The sequence below is a fragment of the Montipora foliosa genome, chromosome 9 (assembly GCF_036669935.1).
Source record: "Montipora foliosa isolate CH-2021 chromosome 9, ASM3666993v2, whole genome shotgun sequence".
Classification (NCBI taxonomy): Eukaryota; Metazoa; Cnidaria; class Anthozoa; order Scleractinia; family Acroporidae; genus Montipora; species Montipora foliosa.
The window spans coordinates 16,253,292-16,265,791 of NC_090877.1; positions in this window are offsets into that span (position 1 = coordinate 16,253,292).

Consider the following 12,500-nt stretch of genomic DNA (forward strand, 5'->3'; position numbering starts at 1 on the left):
AAATTGTAGTTAACTGATAATTTGCCGAAAAATTAGTAGTTAACTGACAATTGGGTACCCCCATTAGCACCCTCTTGTAAGTAATAAGTTTGGCTCTGGCAGAAAGTATATTACGTAGTCTTGTTATAACACCCACTTTCCTTTCTGCTCGTTTGCATACTTCACTGACATGTTTACTGAAATCCAGGTTTTGGTTCTATTGTTAGCCCCAATAGTCTTAGGTCAGAACCACACTTTATTTTTACATTTGACATTGTTATCTTCCAAATCTTTGGTTTTGTCCTTTGGCCCCATGCACATAATTTGGTACTTTTCATAATTACCTTTCAGTAAATTTGACTCGTACCACTTAGATATGATTTCTTCTTCTTTATTTAAAGTATCTTGTACTTCCTTAACCGTCTGGCCTGCTGAGTACAGCTGATGGTCGTCAGCATACATCGTTAAGTTGTGTTCATTTGCAAAGATGTTAAGATCATTTTGAAACGTGTTCCAAAGTAAAGGGCCAAATGTTGAGACTTGAGGGCAACCCCTTAACACCTCCTTCCATTTACTTGTAATCTCTGTGCCAATTTTCTCTCTGTATTTTCTTTCAGTCAAGTAAGACCGTATTAAGTCGGTGGATGACGTTGAGAAGTTATATGCGTCCAGCTTCCTCAAGAGCAATGGAGGATGTAACCAATCAAAGGCCTTGGACATGTCGGTAGATATAGGATCCCGACAATAAGTGAGTACTATTGGTCGTAAGTAGCGTCACCATTAGTGCTAAGCCTAAATATCCATTTTAAACAGCGTTGGTCAACACTATTCAAGTCTAAGCACCCATTTTGAAAAAGTTAGCTTTCAATAATTGTTGTGACAATAATTGTGGCCCTAGTAGGCAAATGTAGACAAATTGAAGTTCAATCATGATGATATTCAGTCTTGTTGACGTCCTACAATATCGCGAAGTATCCTAAAAATAAATTGGTACCAGCGTTTCAGAGTTAAAATAGACAATGAAGAATTCTCTTTTGCATCTTTACGTTGTCGTCAAGACCTCAAATGTGGTGATTTCACGTCGTCGTTGTGCAGAGGACCGCAAACCTACTTGCTCCAATCCTTGCTGCACGATTATTTATGTTCTTTTAACCAATGATATTATTGCCGGTTTTGTGGCGTTTTCTTAGTCGTAGTCGTCGTTGCTTAGGGAATCGGGAGCTTACGAAATGACGACGCTACAAAACAACAGTTTTAGTGAGCAAAAACAATGGCTCTGCACGTGCGTTTTACATTTTGGTACATTTGAAATGACCAAGTTCAAGGTTCTGTGGAAGACTTTAGCACATGACGATGAATTTTCAGTTCTCTCTCTACGCTACCAACTCACTCATACCCGTTTAATTCCTCGACAGTTACTACACCATTTTAACGCGAAACGGCATAAAATAGTTTCCTAGTGATATGAATAACGCGAACTTGTATTTTTAAATGAAGTCCTCGTAGCTGTCGTTGTCCTCGTTTCGTAAGCTCCCTAACTTTAAGATCTAGGACGCGACGGCAACGAAAACGTCGCAAATTTTGGATATTTAATTAGCAAACACAATAGCTTTGCACGCTCTGCACGTTCATTCTTCATTTTTGTACATTTCTTTCACGTTGTCGGTAAATCTGCGACGTGAAATGACCATTTCTCAAGTTTTACGGAGAACGTGAACACAAGGCAGCGAATTTGAAATGTCTGTCGTAGCTTCAACACCGCACCTCCTAATTCAGTTCCTGGAAAGTTGCACTAGTTTTTAGATGTTATAGACAAACCGATATAATGACGAAAAAGATAAAGAAACCTGTGAACTTGCAATTTTAAATGAACGTAAGGAGCTTAGCCAACGACGAGGTTAACTATCAATAGAGTTATTTCAGTAGAGTTATGACTTAGAGTTAGAGTTAACGACTGCCAAAATCCTGAATTCAGGATAATGGACTGCCAAAATCCTGAATTCAGGATTTTGGCAGTCCAAAATCTTGAATTCAGGATTTTGGAAACTTAACTCTAACGACATAACTCTATGAAAATAACTCTAAGAATAGCTGTCCCCACCAACGACAACGGCGACGGCAACAAGAACGTCACAAATTTTCATATTTAGTGGGCAAAAACAACAGCTTTGCACGTCCTGCACGCTCGTTTTCCCCTTTTGTCCATTTCTTTGCCGTCGTCAGCAAAACAACGTGAAATAGCCAAATTTGAGGCAGTATGAAGAACGTCAGCACTTGGCATGGAGTGCCTTTCCAACCAGTGTCATTCTTGAGGAATTACCACCCCCTTGTCATACTAAAAAGGTTGAAATAGTCACGAAGCAATTAAAATAATGGGAATTTATATTTTGAGATGACTTTTTCGTTGCCGTCGTCGTTGTTGTAAAAATCTCCCTATTGCTGGGACTGAACTTGACCAACAGAATAGAGATGTGTTAAGTGGAGATGACTTCGGTCTTTATGACCGGCTAAAAATATTTCCAAGTAAATCTTTTACAGCTTGTCTAATTCCTTTCATTTTCCAGCAGTATAGAAAAGGGTTGATTGTCGAGTTGAAGAAAAAATTGGCCCAGTAGTAACCCCCAAGAGTTTATTACGAGTTCCATAGAGATATTCGCCCCGCAAAGTTGTAACAGCAGTTGCAACGGTAAAAGGCAGATAACATATTACTAAAATGGAATGAACCCAAATGGCATTGGAAACTGTCCTTTTGTACCGGCTTATATTAAACACTGGCAAGACATGAGGATTTGTTCTGTTCACAGCGGGATCCTGAATTTGTGCAGGGCCACTTGCCACCTTCACCTGGCGGTATCCAAGGACCTGATAAATCTTAAAGTAACAGCAAGATGAAATAATTAAACACACGAAAATCCACCCACAGCCTAATAAAAGGACAAATAGTTTGCCCCAGTAATGAGCGAAAGGAAGAGCGATATTCCAAACCCAGAGCATTGTCACAAGTAGGCGAACGCGCGCCAAAGTAACGACTTGTCGGTATCTTATCCCAAGTCGCAGAGCAAGAAGTCTGTCCACACTTATTGTAGTCAACGTGGTAATGGATTGTCCAATGAGTACTGAATTTACAGCAAAAGTTAAGCCTTCGATCCTAATACACAAGCTCCGATTCTTTTCTTCAATTGCCATGAGGTAACTCACAAACAGCGGTTGAGAAACGAGTCCGACACAGAGGTCCGCGATCAAAAGACATCGAAGAAGGGCTCTAGATGGAGGGTGAATAGAAGAAACTTTGTGAAGAACAAGGAGAATCAGGAAATTCCCAGAGAACGTAACAAATGACAAAATCGAATACAGAGGAATAAACAGCCCAGGAGTGTATTCGAATCCGGTGACAAGTTTGCGAGAGCTTAAAGCTTCCGAACAAGCCGATAACGAATCTTGGCCGTCTTGATTTCCATGCACCGTAGAGTTGATCATTACTAATTGAGGTAGCAAGTGACGAATTGCAACTCGAACACTAGTACTTGTATTCTATGAGATTGCTACGTGTGTAGTGGAGAAGGTAAACGGAAGATTAGGATGGTGAACTGTCATTAATTACTTTTACAAATGACTTGATTGACATTTGACAGAATGAAAAATACATAGAGATGTGATGTATCCTTTAGGATTACCTCTGCCGAAGTAATTGTTTCCGTGCTAAGAGTTGAAATTCGCAAAACAAACTGAAACACATCAATATTGGAAAGGGCATGTTTGATCTCGTTAATGTGCCAAATATGGTGGCAAGTATATAACAAACTGTGACAGGTAAAAGTATATGAGGCATGCCGACCTCAATTTCCTCAGTGTCCTTCCTTTAATTTGTTCGCAGTTGTTAATTTGCGAGGGAGCAAAGTAAAGACCAGCCTGTAAGCTAAACGTAAAGCTAGCTCCCAAGTAATCCAGGCAGTTTACTTTATTTTGCTGTTCAAGATGGCTAACGAAGGCGCAGGGACTTCTTTAGCCGTCGATCTGGCGGTCTTCGAAGTTGTTTCTCGTGCAATGTCAACTATAACGGATTCAATTTCCAGTATTATCGATACCCGTCTTCAAGCGTTTAAGCAGGATAACTCACAGACGGTTGAAGCAGCGGTTAGGCGCGCGAAGCACGATCGCTACGAATTTAAAAGTAGAGGGAACAAACAGCAATACGAACACGAAGAGGATGTTTTAGAGAAGATGGAGTCCGCGAAGGATTCGGTGGCCGCAAGACAACTTGATCGTCAATGGACGAAGGTATTGCTTTAGTAAACGAGCGCATGAAGGTTATCAACATGGCCGATAAAAGGCGGCCAGTATAGCTGTGCCACAGTTGAAGAATATAGATCCGACGAGCTAGCCTCAGATACAGACGATGAAAAAAGAATCATCCAATCCGAGAATAGAGCCGCAAGAAAGGCGAGGGAATCCAAGAAAAAGAGGATACAAAAATTTGGTTTTATCAACAGAGTTGATAATGTAAATTGGCCACCGTACAGAGATTCTAAAAGCTTTTAGAATCTCTGTACGGTGGCCAATTTACATTATCAACTCCGTTGATAAAACCAAATTTTTGTATACTACTTCCCCACCGAAGGCTTAGTGAATATTGGTGAATGTTTACTTACACGTAGTCGAGGTAAATATTCCCCAATATTCACTAAACCTGAGGCGAATAATTGTTTTAGTGTAATTTTCAGCGGTGAATATCAAGAAAGTGCGAAACACCTGGCTAAAACAAGATAAAAAGGCACGAAAAGTGCTTGATTGGTTTAGCAGCCGCGCGCCTCCAAAATGTTATATTCACCGGATAGCGCGGTGAGTATAACACTAAATTCTTATATTCACCGCTGAAAATTATACTAAATATGCATATAAGAAGAATAAAAAGATTTGCAGGTGTAAACGGACAATAAAAACATACAAGGAGAAAACTAGGAAAAGCTGATTAAAAATCTTAGCACGAATTAAGTCCGATTGCACATTGAGAGTAGGCCTTAACTTTTGAATAAAACACATTTCATAGACGAGGCAGTCAAATTTGTTCATGCACTTCATCAAAACACTAAAATTCTTTGTAAGATCTTTTGGAGCCAAAGAATGTTTGTCGCCAAAATGCTTGCCAATTGATGAAGAAGAATTTTTGTGTTCAAGTTCTTCAACGCGTTGATGTAGATGGCGGTGTATAAAACCAACATAACCTGCATCGCACAGGTTAAATCTTTAAGTTGGGCACGCACAATATCAGCTGAGGCCTGATCGTTAAACGGTAGGACAACACGAATTGGGTCTGATCGGTCGCTGACAGTAGGTGAGGAAACAGGTTAATCCGATGCTTTGACGGCAACATCCGTGAAATGGTAGAGTTCACAAGTTTGTCAGCATATTTTAGTCGAGAAAACAATAATTTCAGTCGATCACGTTCTTCAGAGAAGTAGTGCCAATTGGATGAAAGTCGGAATGCACGATCAAGCATCGTTTTTAAAAATCCACGTTTGTACCGGTCATCTACATGGCTCTTGTAGTGTAGCAGAAGGCCAGTATTTGTGGGTTTAACGTACACCTTAGTCTCAACATGTGTATGTTTGTTGAGCAGCTTGGTGTCCAAAAAGGAAGCATGCTATTACTCTCCGGCTCCATGGGGTGAACTTAATAGCGGAATGCCACTGGTTTAAAATCTCGAGAAAATTGTAAGCTGATGCTTTAATGTGACGTAACAAATTACAATGGCAACAAAAGAACCATCTAAAAATCCCTATATTTTGTGTTTAAGCGCTTATATCTCAAAAACGAACTCGGTGACCACCAATTTTTATTGCCGAAAAGTGATTAGCAAGCTAAGACGAAAACTCTCTGCAAATTTCAAAAAATTATCTGGAGCGGGTTCAGGGCCACCTTAAAAACTTTCAATTGTGAAGGTAGCTTTGAATCTGCTCCAGAAAATTTTTTACACTTTGTAGAAAGTTTTGTCCTAGTGTGCTAATCACTCTTCAGCAATAAAAAATGGGGGTCACCGAGTTCGTTTTTGAGATATAAGCATTTCAAGACAAAATATAGGCTTTTTTAGATGGCTCTTTTGTTGCTATGCTAACCTGTTACTTCACATTAATAAATGTATCTTGTTAAGCATTTATTGGTGTTTTATATGGCATCATAAGATTACCATTAAGTGAAAAAGGTTGGTAGATTCAATCCTTCCAAATACTACAGTTTGTTGAAAGTGTTAAAACTGGTTTGAGCCTCCTTAAGCAACGGCAACGGCGAAGGCAACGAGAACGTCACAAATTTGTATATTTAGTAGGCAAAAACGATAGCTTTGCACGCCTTGCACGTGCGTTTTTCACTTTTGTCCATTTCTTTGCCGTCATCAGCAAAACAACAACGTGGAAAGCCAAATTTGAGGTTTTATGAAGAACGTCAGCACTTGAGGATAAATTTTCATTTTCTCCCCTTAAATAAGTGCCGTTCCGACCAGTGTCATTTTTGAGGAACTGCCACACCTTTGTCATATTAAAAAGGTTGAAATAGTCACGACGCGATTGAAATAATGCGAATTTATGTTTTGAGATGACGTTCCCGGTGCCGTCGCCGTTGTTGTTGCTTAAAAGCTCGCTATTGCTAATGGGACTGAACTTGACGAACAGAATAGAGATGTGTTTAGTAGAGATGACTTCGGTCTTTATGACCAGCTAAAAATATTTCCAAGTAAATCTTTTACGGCTTGTCTAATTCCTTTCATTTTCCAGCAGTAGAGAAAAGGGTTGAGTGTCGAGTTGAAGAAAACAATTGTCCACGTTAGAATCCCCAAGATTTCGTTACGAGTTCCATAGAGAGATTCGCCACGCAAAGTTGTAACAGCAGTTGCAACGGTAAAAGGCAGATAACATATTACTAAAATGGAATGAACCCAAATGGCATTGGAAACTGTCTTTTTGTACCGATTTATATTAAACACTGACAGGGTACGAGGATTTGTGCTGTTCAAAGCGGGATCCTGAATTTGTGCATGGCCCCTTCTCAGGACTTCTCTACTTCGGGAACAAGAGCAGAGACCTTAGGAGAGAGGTAGCACATGTACCTTCACCTGGCAGTATCCAAGGACCAGATAAATCTTAAAGTAACAGCAAGATGAAATAATTAAACACATGAAAATCCACCCACAGCCATGTAAAAGGACAAATGGTTTGCTCCAGTAATAAGCGAAAGTAAAAGCGATGTCCCCAACCCAAAACATTGTCACGAGTAGGCGAACACGCGCCAAAGTAACGACTTGTCGGTATCTTACCCCAAGTCGCAGAGCAAGAAGTCTGTCCACACTTACTGTAGTCAACGTGGTGATGGATTGTCTAACGAGTACTGAATTTACAGCAAAAGTTAAGCCTTCGATCTTACTACACAAGCTCCGATTCTTTTCTTCAATTACCATAAGATGACTCGCAAACAGCGGTTGAGAAACGAGTCCGACACAGAGGTCCGTGATCAAAAGACATCGAAGAAGGGCTCTAGATGGAGGGTGAATAGAAGAAACTTTGTGAAGAACAAGAAGAATCAGGAAATTCCCAGAGAAAGTAACGAATGACAAAATCGAATACAGAGGAATAAACAGCCCAGGAGTGTATTCGAATCCGGTGACAAGTTTGCGAGAGATTAAAGCTTCCGAACACGCCGATAACGAATCTTGGCCGTCTTGATTTCCATGTACCGTAGAGTTGATCATTACTTACTGAGGTCGCTGCAGACGAATTGCAAATCGAACACTTGTATTCTATGAGATTGCTACGTGTGTAGTGGAGAAAGTAAACGGAAGATTCGGATGGTGAACTGTCATTAATTACTTTTATCAATGACTTGATTGACATTTGACAGAATGAAAAATACATAGAGATGAGATGTATCCTATAGGATTACCTCTGCCGAAGTAATTGTTTCCTTGCTAAGAGTTCAAATTCGCAAAACAAACCGAAACACATCAACATTGGAAAGGCATGTATGATCTCGTTGATGTGCCAAATATGGTGGGAAGTATATAACAAACTGTGACAGGTACAAAAGTATATGAGGCATGGCGACCTCAATTTACTCAGTGTCCTTACTTTGATTTGTTCGCAGTTGTTAATTTGCGAGGGAGCAAAGTAAAGACCAGCCTGTAAACTAAATGTAAATTTAGAATATTGAAATTAACTGTTGAGTAAAGAGCAATTCTTGCGTGTGCAGGTGTTGGCACCTGATCAATATGTTTTCTTTTTTTTATTTAGGAGTATAATAATTATAATGAGAGTAAGTGAGGGTTGTATCCTGGGGCCACCGTTCTTTATCTACTTGGGCTGATAATAATCGAATGTCACTCAATACAACCAAAACTAAATACTCACATATTACGACTCTACAGAAATGTCGTACTTTAACCAGCTCCAAATTGATGGTAGATCTATTGAGCAAGTGGACTATGTCAAGATGCTTGGTGTTATGATAGACAGTGGCATGGCTTGGGAGCATCAAATCGATACAATCTGCTGCATCATTAGCAGTAGGCTTTCTCTTCTCCGTCGCATTAAACTTTATCTCAACTCTGACTCTGCGTTAAGATTCTATAACTCTTGTGTTAACAACTACTTTATTTATTGTTCTGCTGCCTGGGGAAATAGCTCTCACCAACTTCTTTTACGACTCCTTCGTCTTCAGAAGCGTGCTAGGCATATGCACATTGCTGCCGACTTCTCTCAGGCTTCTATTTCTTTATTTTTAAAACTTAAGGACGGTGCTTACTAATTCAAAGGTATTTTTGCGCGGTTTACTGAATATGCGGGAAAAGCAGTTCTTAACAGGTGGTATTGAAATCCAAAAAGAAAATTGGGGGTAACCACGCATTAGTCGAAGATAATTAATCAACAATATTTGTAAAAAGCTTTAAAACACAAAGCAATATATGGCGTTCTTGACCAAATTGAAGCTTAATTATCTCTGAAAAATGCGTGGTTACCCCCAACTTTCTTGTTGAATACCAAGATCACTTGCTAAGTTCTGCTTACTCTGCATATTTTTGAACCGCGCAAAATATCCCTGTATTTAATAAGCACAACCGAACGACAGGAAGGCCCATGTTATAAGTTAAGTATTTTCTTGGTGGGTACGTTTCGACCGTACTTAGCTTCGGTCATTATCAAGTGAATGGCAAAATTGAAACAGTGAATATATGTATATATAATAATTAACAATTATTCGCCGAAGGCGAAGTGAATATTGGTGACTGTTTACTTACACGTAGTCGAGGTAAATATTCCCCAATATTCCCTAAGCCTGAGGCGAATAATTGTTTTAGTGTAATTTTCAGCGGTGAATATCAAGAAAGTGCAAAACACCTGGCTAAAACAAGATAAAAAGGCACGAAAAGTGCTTGATTGGCTTAGCAGCCGCGCGCCTCCAAAATGTTATATTCACCGGATAGCGCGATGAATATAACACTAAATTCTTATATTCACCGCTGAAAATTATACTAAATATGCATATAAGAAGAATAAAAAGATTTGCAGGTGTAAACGGACAATAAAAACATACAAAGAGAAAACTAGGAAAAGCTGATTAAAAACCTTAGCACGAATTAAGTCCGATTGCACATTGAGAGTAGGTCTTAACTTTTGAATAAAACACATTTCATAGACGAGGCAGTCAAATTTGTTCATGCACTTCATCAAAACACTAAAACTCTTTGTAAGATCTTTTGGAGCCAAAGAATGTTTGTCGCCAAAATGCTTGCCAATTGATGAAGAAGAGTTTTTGTGCTCAAGTTCTTCAACGCGTTAATGTAGATGGCGGTGTGTGAAAGCAACATAACCTACATGCCATAGGTTAAATCTTTAAGTTGGGCACGCACAATATCAGCTGAGGCCTGATCGTTAAACGGTAGGACAACACGAATTGGGTCTGATCGATCGCTGACAGTAGGTGAGGAAGCAGGTTGATCCGATGCTTTGGCGGCAACAAACCGTGAAATGGTAGAGTTGACAAGTTTGTCAGCATATTTTAGTCGAGAAAACAATAATTTCAGTCGACCACGTTCTTCAGAGAAGTAGTGCCAATTGGATGAAAGTCGAAATGCACGATCAAGCATCGTTTTTAAAAATCCACGTTTGTACCGGTCATCTACATGGCTCTTGTAGTGTAGCAGAAGACCAGTATTTGTGGGTTTAACGTACACCTTAGTCTCAACATGTGTATGTTTGTTGAGCATCTGGGTGTCCAAAAAGGAAGCATGCTATTACTCTCCGTCTCCATGGGGTGAACTTAATAGAGGAATGCCACTGGTTTAAAATCTCGAGAAAATTGTCTGCTGATGCTTTAATGTGACGTAATAAATTACAATGGCAACAAAAGAACCATCTAAAAATCCCTATATTTTGTGTTTAAGCGCTTATATCTCAAAAACGAACTCGGTGACCCCCATTTTTTATTGCCGAAAAGTGATTAGCAAGCTAAGACGAAAACTCTCTGCAAATTTCAAAAAAATTCTTTGGAGCGGGTTCAGGGCCACCTTAAAAATTTTCAATTGTGATGGTAGCTTTGAATCTGCTCCAGAAAATTTTTTACACTTTGTAGAAAGTAGTTAATTTTGCATATCTTGCATATCCTTGCGTGGGAGAAGATAGGTGATTGTGCAAGGAAAGACAGATGGCGGCTTCTTAAAGCTTCCATCTCTGACTAAAAACGACAACGTGCATTTGAGCTTCCAGAGTTGACATGGAGTTCAGTAAAAATTAAAGAAGAGCTTAAAAGCGGGACATTTGGGTCCGTCTACTTGGCGGATTTTAAATTTGGAGAAGTGCAGCGTCATGTTTGCATCAAGAAGTTGAAAGGTGAATCCGCCGCTTCAAAGCAACGCTTCGAGAACCACATTTGCTAGTGGTGTTATTGTTGTTAGTGTTCGGTCGGTTTTCTTTCTAATATAAGATTGAAATATCTTTTCTCGTGATACGATTAAATCATTGTTGACATTCGATTCTTTAAACACTTCAACCTCCGGGCAGACGTAAAGGTTAATTTAGCATGTGTTGTGCACACGCGTAAATTATTCTTATCTAAATATTCGCCTGACAATTGTAATTTATTATACAGTTCCTTGGTCGGATTTCAACTTTTCGAAGTGAAACAATTTCATTAGCAAAGTACTCTCGTTGGCAACGTCATCTGTATCTACTTTTCATTGTGTGAAATGTCATTCAAGTCATCGACAAAAGCAAATAAGACTTCAATATCCGCACCTTTTCTTCGGTATTTTGCGTTTACTTTCTCGACTACGCACGTAGCAATCTCATAGAAGTACAACTATTCAAGTGGTGGTCGCAGTTCGTCTCTAGTGAGCTCAGTCAATGATGATCAACTCTACGGTATCTACGGTGCACGGCAATCAAGATGAAGTTTCTTTATCTGCGTGTTCGGAAGCTTTAAGTTCTCCGAAGCCTATCACCGGATTCGAATACACTACTGAGATATTTTTCCCTATATCTTCAGTTTTGTCACTTCTTATGATTTGTGGGAATCTCCTAATTCTACTTGTTCTTCACAAAGTTTCGTCTATCCACCCACCATCAAGAGTCCTTTTTCGATGTCTTTCCATCACGGACCTCTGTGTCGGACTCGTTTCTCTACCGCTATTTGTCGTTTATAGTATGGCAGTTGAAGAAAAGAATAGGAGCTTGTAACACCGAAGGCTTGGCTTTTGCTGTAAGTATAGTACTCTGTGGACAGTCCATCACCACGTTGACTGCAATAAGTGTGGACAGACTTCTTGCTCTCCAGCTTAGGTTGAGATACCGACAAGTTGTTACTTTGCCGCGAGTTCGCCTATCTGTGACAATTTCTTGGGTTGTGAACTTCGTTTTTGCCTTCACTTATTACTGGAACAAACGAGTTTTCTTTTTATGGGGCTGTGGGTATATTTTCACATGTATAATTATTTCATCTTGCTTTTACTTTAAGATATATCTAGTCCTCAGATACCGCCAGGTAGAAATACAACTTCTTTCCCAAGATATCTCTTCTTCCCAAAGAAGAGAATTCCTGGGAACTAGCCCTGCACAAATTCAGGGCACAAATCCTCGTGTCTTGTCAGTATTAAATGTAAACCGGTACAAAAAGACAGTTTCCAATGCCATTTGGGTTCATTCCCTTTTAGTAATATGCTATCTGCCTTACACCGTTGCAACTGCTGTTACAGCTGCGCGTGGCGAACCTCTTTTTGGAACTCGTTACAAAGTATTGGGGCACAGTACCGGAATACTTCTTTTCTGTAACTCGCTACTCAACCCTTTTCTTTATTGCTGGAAAATCAAAGGAATTAGACAGGCTGTAAAACAGTTACTTGGAAATATTTTTAGTTGGTCATAAAGACCTAGCTTTCTCTACTGAACACATCTCCATTCTGTTCGTCAAGTTTAGTCCAAGCAATGTGGAGGTGATCCCCTAGAAATAGAACTTGTACAAGATTTGCGATGAAACTTCGCACA